This window comes from Lonchura striata, unplaced genomic scaffold, assembly GCF_046129695.1.
Source record: "Lonchura striata isolate bLonStr1 unplaced genomic scaffold, bLonStr1.mat Scaffold_237, whole genome shotgun sequence".
NCBI lineage: Eukaryota > Metazoa > Chordata > Aves > Passeriformes > Estrildidae > Lonchura > Lonchura striata.
The window spans coordinates 31634-39368 of NW_027461144.1; positions in this window are offsets into that span (position 1 = coordinate 31634).

A 7735-nucleotide genomic window follows, 5' to 3' on the forward strand; every position below is an offset into this window, starting at 1 on the left:
CCTGATAGACCCAAGGGAGCCCTACAAACTGACATCAGCAACCTGGACTGGTGAGTTTTCTTTTCCAGGGAAAATGGCCAAAGGATGTGCCCAGGGGCCCCTGGCACTGGGCTGGGACCTGACTGTAAAGAATCCCTATATCGAAGGATGGATCGCAGACCAAACTTGTCCCCACCTCCAACTTGTGCTGACCTGATAGACCCAAGGGAGCCCTACAAACTGACATCAGCAACCTGGACTGGTGAGTTTTCTTTTCCAGGGAAAATGGCCAAAGGTTGTGCCCAGGGGCCACTGGCTCCGGGCTGGGACCTGACTTCACAAAATCCTTATATCGAAGGATGGACCCCAGACCAAAATTGTCCCCTCCTCAAAACTCTGCTGCCCTGACAGACCCAAGGGAGCCCTACAAACTGACATCAGGTACCTGGAGTGGTGAATTTTCTTCCCCAGGAGAAATGGCCAAAGGATGTGCCCAGGGGCCCGTGGTCCTGGGCTGGGGCCTGAATGCAAAAAATACTTATATCAAAGGATGGTCCCCAAACTGAAGTTGTCCCCTCCACAAACCTCTGCTGCCCTGATAAAGCCAAGGGAGCCCTACAAACTGACATCAGCAACCTGGACTGGTGAGTTTTCTTTCCCAGGGAAAATGGCCAAAGGATGTGCCCAGGGGCCCCAGGCCTTGGGCTGGGACCTGACTGCACAAAATCCTTATATCAAAGGCTGGACTCCAGACCGAAGTTGTCCCCTCCTCAAATTTGTGCTGCCCTGATAGACCCAAGGGAGACCTACAAACTGACATCAGCAACCTGGACTGGTGAGTTTTCTTTCCCAAAGAAAATGGTCAAAGGATGTGCCCAGGGGCCCCTGGCACTGGGCAGGGGCCTGACTTCAAAAAATCATTTTATCGAAGGATGGATCGCAGACCGAAGTTGTCCCCTCCTCAAACTTCTGCTGCCCTGATTGACCCAAGGGAGCCCTACAAACTGACATCAGCAACCTGGACTGGTGAGTTTTCTTTCCCAGGAAAAATGGCCAAAGGATGTGCCCAGGGGCCACTGGCCTTGGACTGGGACCTGACTGCACAAAATCCTTATATCGAAGGATGGACCCCAGACCAAAATTGTCCCCTCCTCAAAACTCTGCTGCCCTGATATACCCAAGGGAGCCCGACAAACTGACATCAGCAACCTGGACTGGTGAGTTTTCTTTCCCAGGGAAAATTGCCAAAGGTTGTACCCAGGGGCCCCAAGCACAGCACTGGGACCTGACTGCAAAGAATCCTTATATCGAAGGATGGATCGCAGACCAAAGTTGTCCCCACCTCAAGTTTTGCTGCCCTGATAGACCCAAGGGAGCCCTACAAACTGACATCAGGAACCTGGACTGGTGAGTTTTCTTTCCCAGGGAAAATGGCCAAAGGAAGTGCCCAGGGGCCCCTAGCACTGGGCTATGACCTCAAAGCAAAAAATCCTTATATTGAAGGATGGACCCCAGACCGAAGTTGTCCCCTCCCCAAAGTTGTGCCGCCCTGATAGACCCAAGGGAGCCCTACAAACTGACATCAGGAACCTGGACTGGTGAGTTTTCTTTTCCAGGGAAAATGGCCAAAGGATGTGCCCAGGGGCCCCTGGCACTGGGCTGGGACCTGACTGCACAAAATCCTTATATCGAAGGCTGGACTCCAGACCGAAGTTCTCCCCACCTCAAACTTGTGGTGCACTGATAGACCCAAGGGAGCCCTACAAACTGACATCAGCAACCTGTACTGGTGAGTTTTCTTTTCCAGGGAAAATGGCCAAAGGATGTGCCCAGAGGCCCCTGGCCCTGGGCTGGGGCCTGACTGCAAAGAATCATTATATCGAAGGATGGATCGCAGACCAAAGTTGTCCCCACCTCAAACTTGTGCTGCCCTGATAGACCCAAGGGAGCCCTACAAACTGACATCAGGTACCTGGACTGGTGAGTTTTCTTTCCCAGGGAAAATGGCCAAAGGATGTCCCCAGGGGCCCCTGGTCCTGGGATGGGACCTGACTGCAAAAAATCCTTATATCAAAGGATGGTCCCCAAACTGAAGTTGTCCCCTCCACAAACCTCTGCTGCCCAGATAAAGCCAAGGGAGCCCTACAAACTGACATCAGCAACCTGGACTGGTGAGTTTTCTTTTCCAGGGAAAATGGCCAAAGGATGTGCCCAGGGGCCACTGGCTCTGGGCTGGGACCTGACTTCACAAAATCCTTATATCGAAGGATGGACCCCAGACCAAAATTGTCCCCTCCTCAAAACTCTGCTGCCCTGATAGACCCAAGGGAGCCCTACAAACTGACATCAGGTACCTGGAGTGGTGAATTTTCTTCCACAGGAGAAATGGCCAAAGGATGTGCCCAGGGGCCCCAGGCCTTGGGCTGGGACCTGACTGCACAAAATCCTTATATCAAAGGCTGGACTCCAGACCGAAGTTGTCCCCTCCTCAAATTTGTGCTGCCCTGATAGACCCAAGGGAGACCTACAAACTGACATCAGCAACCTGGACTGGTGAGTTTTCTTTCCCAAAGAAAATGGTCAAAGGATGTGCCCAGGGGCCCCTGGCACTGGGCAGGGGCCTGACTTCAAAAAATCATTTTATCGAAGGATGGATCGCAGACCGAAGTTGTCCCCTCCTCAAACTTCTGCTGCCCTGATTGACCCAAGGGAGCCCTACAAACTGACATCAGGTACCTGGACTGGTGAGTTTTCTTTCCCAGGAAAAATGGCCAAAGGATGTGCCCAGTGGCCCCTGGCACTGGGCTGGGGCCTGAATGCAAAAAATCCTTATATCGAAGGCTGGACTCCAGACCGAAGTTGTCCCCTCCTCAAACTTGTGCTGCCCTGAGAGACCCAAGGGAGCCCTACAAACTGACATCAACAACCTGGACTGGTGAGTTTTCTTTTCCAGGGAAAATGGCCAAAGGATGTGCCCAGGGGCCCCTGGCCCCTGGTTGGGACTTGATGGCACAAAATCCTTATATCGAAGGATGGACCCCAGACCGAAGTTTTCCCCTCCTCAAAACTCTGCTGCCCTGATAGACCCAAGGGAGCCCTACAAACTGACATCAGCAACCTGGACTGGTGAGTTTTCTTTCCCAAAGAAAATGGTCAAAGGATGTGCCCAGGGGCCCCTGGCACTGGGCAGGGGCCTGACTTCAAAAAATCATTTTATCGAAGGATGGATCGCAGACCGAAGTTGTCCCCTCCTCAAACTTCTGCTGCCCTGATTGACCCAAGGGAGCCCTACAAACTGACATCAGGTACCTGGACTGGTGAGTTTTCTTTCCCAGGAAAAATGGCCAAAGGATGTGCCCAGGGGCCCCTGGCACTGGGCTGGGGCCTGAATGCAAAAAATCCTTATATCGAAGGCTGGACTCCAGACCGAAGTTGTCCCCTCCTCAAACTTGTGCTGCCCTGAGAGACCCAAGGGAGCCCTACAAACTGACATCAACAACCTGGACTGGTGAGTTTTCTTTTCCAGGGAAAATGGCCAAAGGATGTGCCCAGGGGCCCCTGGCCCCTGGTTGGGACTTGATGGCACAAAATCCTTATATCGAAGGATGGACCCCAGACCGAAGTTTTCCCCTCCTCAAAACTCTGCTGCCCTGATAGACCCAAGGGAGCCCTACAAACTGACATCAGCAACCTGGACTGGTGAGTTTTCTTTTCCAGGGAAAATTGCCAAAGGATGTGCCCAGGGGCCCCTGGCACTGGGCTGGAACCTGAATGCAAAAAAATCCTTATATCGAAGGATGGATCGCAGACCAAAGTTGTCCCCTCCACAAACCTCTGCTGCCCTGATAAAGCCAAGGGAGCCCTACAAACTGACATCAGCAACCTGGACTGGTGAATTTTCTTTTCCATGGAAAATGGCCAAAGGATGTGCCCAGGGGCCCCTGGCCCTGGGCTGGGACCTGACTGCAAAGAATCATTATATCGAAGGATGGATCGCAGACCAAAGTTGTCCCCACCTCAAACTTGTGCTGCCCTGATAGACCCAAGGGAGCCCTACAAACTGACATCAGGAACCTGGACTGGTGAGTTTTCTTTCCCAGGGAAAATGGCCAAAGGAAGTGCCCAGGGGCCCCTAGCACTGGGCTATGACCTCAAAGCAAAAAATCCTTATATTGAAGGATGGACCCCAGACCGAAGTTGTCCCCTCCCCAAAGTTGTGCCGCCCTGATAGACCCAAGGGAGCCCTACAAACTGACATCAGGAACCTGGCCTGGTGAGTTTTCTTTCCCAGGGAAAATGGCCAAAGGATGTGCCCAGGGGCCCCTGGCACTCGGCTGGGACCGGACTGCACAAAATCCTTATATCGAAGGATGGACCCCCGACCAAAATTGTCCCCTCCTCAAAACTCTGCTGCCCTGATAGACCCAAGGGAGCCCTACAAACTGACATCAGCAACCTGGACTGGTGAGTTTTCTTTCCCAAAGAAAATGGCCAAAGGATGTGCCCAGGGGCCCCTGGCACTGGGCTGGGACCTGACTGCACAAAATCCTTATATCGAAGGCTGGACTCCAGACCGAAGTTCTCCCCACCTCAAACTTGTGGTGCCCTGATAGACCCAAGGGAGCCCTACAAACTGACATCAGCAACCTGGACTGGTGAGTTTTCTTTTCCAGGGAAAATGGCCAAAGGATGTGCCCAGGGGCCCCTGGACCTGGGCTGGGACCTGACTTCACAAAATCCTTATATCGAAGGATGGACCCCAGACCAAAATTGTCCCCTCCTCAAAACTCTGCTGCCCTGATAGACCCAAGGGAGCCCTACAAACTGACATCAGGTACCTGGACTGGTGAATTTTCTTTTCCAGGGAAAATGGCCAAAGGATGTGCCCAGGCTCCCCTGGTCCTGGCCTGGGACCTGACTTCAAAGAATCATTATATCGAAGGATGGATCGCAGACCGAAGTTGTCCCCCCCTCAAACTTGTGCTGCCCTGATAGACCCAAGGGAGCCCTACAAACTGACATCAGCAACCTGGACTGGTGAGTTTTCTTTTCCAGGGAAAATGGCCAAAGGATGTGCCCAGAGGCCCCTGGCCCTGGGCTGGGGCCTGACTGCAAAGAATCATTATATCGAAGGATGGATCGCAGACCAAAGTTGTCCCCACCTCAAACTTGTGCTGCCCTGATAGACCCAAGGGAGCCCTACAAACTGACATCAGGAACCTGGACTGGTGAGTTTTCTTTCCCAGGGAAAATGGCCAAAGGATGTCCCCAGGGACCCCTGGTCCTGGGATGGGACCTGAATGCAAAAAAACCTTATATCAAAGGATGGTCCCCAAACTGAAGTTGTCCCCTCCACAAACCTCTGCTGCCCTGATAGACCCAAGGGAGCCCTACAAACTGACATCAGCAACCTGGACTGGTGAGTTTTCTTTTCCAGGGAAAATGGCCAAAGGATGTGCCCAGGGGCCCCTGGCACTGGGCTGGGACCTGACTGTAAAGAATCCCTATATCGAAGGCTGGACTCCAGACCGAAGTTGTCCCCTCCTCAAATTTGTGCTGCCCTGTTAGACCCAAGGGAGACCTACAAACTGACATCAGCAACCTGGACTGGTGAGTTTTCTTTCCCAAAGAAAATGGTCAAAGGATGTGCCCAGGGGCCCCTGGCACTGGGCAGGGGCCTGACTTCAAAAAATCATTTTATCGAAGGATGGATCGCAGACCGAAGTTGTCCCCTCCTCAAACTTCTGCTGCCCTGATTGACCCAAGGGAGCCCTACAAACTGACATCAGGTACCTGGACTGGTGAGTTTTCTTTCCCAGGAAAAATGGCCAAAGGATGTGCCCAGGGGCCACTGGCCTTGGACTGGGACCTGACTGCACAAAATCCTTATATCGAAGGATGGACCCCAGACCAAAATTGTCCCCTCCTCAAAACTCTGCTGCCCTGATATACCCAAGGGAGCCCGACAAACTGACATCAGCAACCTGGACTGGTGAGTTTTCTTTCCCAGGGAAAATTGCCAAAGGTTGTACCCAGGGGCCCCAAGCACAGCACTGGGACCTGACTGCAAAGAATCCTTATATCGAAGGATGGATCGCAGACCAAAGTTGTCCCCACCTCAAGTTTTGCTGCCCTGATAGACCCAAGGGAGCCCTACAAACTGACATCAGGAACCTGGACTGGTGAGTTTTCTTTCCCAGGGAAAATGGCCAAAGGAAGTGCCCAGGGGCCCCTAGCACTGGGCTATGACCTCAAAGCAAAAAATCCTTATATTGAAGGATGGACCCCAGACCGAAGTTGTCCCCTCCCCAAAGTTGTGCCGCCCTGATAGACCCAAGGGAGCCCTACAAACTGACATCAGGAACCTGGACTGCTGAGTTTTCTTTCCCAGGGAAAATGGCCAAAGGATGTGCCCAGGGGCCCCTGGCCCTGGGCTGGGACCTGAATGCAAAAAATCCCTATATCAAAGGATGGATCGCAGACCAAAGTTGTCCCCTAATCAAACATGTGCTGACCTGATAGAACCAAGGGAGCCCTACAAACTGACATCAGCAACCTGGACTGGTGAATTTTCTTCCCCAGGAGAAATGGCCAAAGGATGTGCCCAGGGGCCCGTGGTCCTGGGCTGGGACCTGAATGCAAAAAATACTTATATCAAAGGATGGTCCCCAAACTGAAGTTGTCCCCTCCACAAACCTCTGCTGCCCTGATAAAGCCAAGGGAGCCCTACAAACTGACATCAGCAACCTGGACTGGTGAGTTTTCTTTCCCAGGGAAAATGGCCAAAGGATGTGCCCAGGGGCCCCAGGCCTTGGGCTGGGACCTGACTGCACAAAATCCTTATATCGAAGGCTGGACTCCAGACCGAAGTTGTCCCCTCCTCAAATTTGTGCTGCCCTGATAGACCCAAGGGAGACCTACAAACTGACATCAGCAACCTGGACTGGTGAGTTTTCTTTCCCAAAGAAAATGGTCAAAGGATGTGCCCAGGGGCCCCTGGCACTGGGCAGGGGCCTGACTTCAAAAAATCATTTTATCGAAGGATGGATCGCAGACCGAAGTTGTCCCCTCCTCAAACTTCTGCTGCCCTGATTGACCCAAGGGAGCCCTACAAACTGACATCAGGTACCTGGACTGGTGAGTTTTCTTTCCCAGGAAAAATGGCCAAAGGATGTGCCCAGGGGCCCCTGGCCCCTGGTTGGGACTTGATGGCACAAAATCCTTATATCGAAGGATGGACCCCAGACCGAAGTTTTCCCCTCGTCAAAACTCTGCTGCCCTGATAGACCCAAGGGAGCCCTACAAACTGACATCAGCAACCTGGACTGGTGAATTTTCCTTTCCAGGAAAAATGGCCAAAGGATGTGCCCAGGGGCCACTGGCCTTGGACTGGGACCTGACTGCACAAAATCCTTATATCAAAGGATGGACCCCAGACCAAAATTGTCCCCTCCTCAAACTCTGCTGCCCTGATATACCCAAGGGAGCCCGACAAACTGACATCAGCAACCTGGACTGGTGAGTTTTCTTTCCCAGGGAAAATTGCCAAAGGTTGTACCCAGGGGCCCCAAGCACAGCACTGGGACCTGACTGCAAAGAATCCTTATATCGAAGGATGGATCGCAGACCAAAGTTGTCCCCACCTCAAGTTTTGCTGCCCTGATAGACCCAAGGGAGCCCTACAAACTGACATCAGGAACCTGGACTGGTGAGTTTTCTTTTCCAGGGAAAATGGCCAAAGGATGTGCCCAGGGGC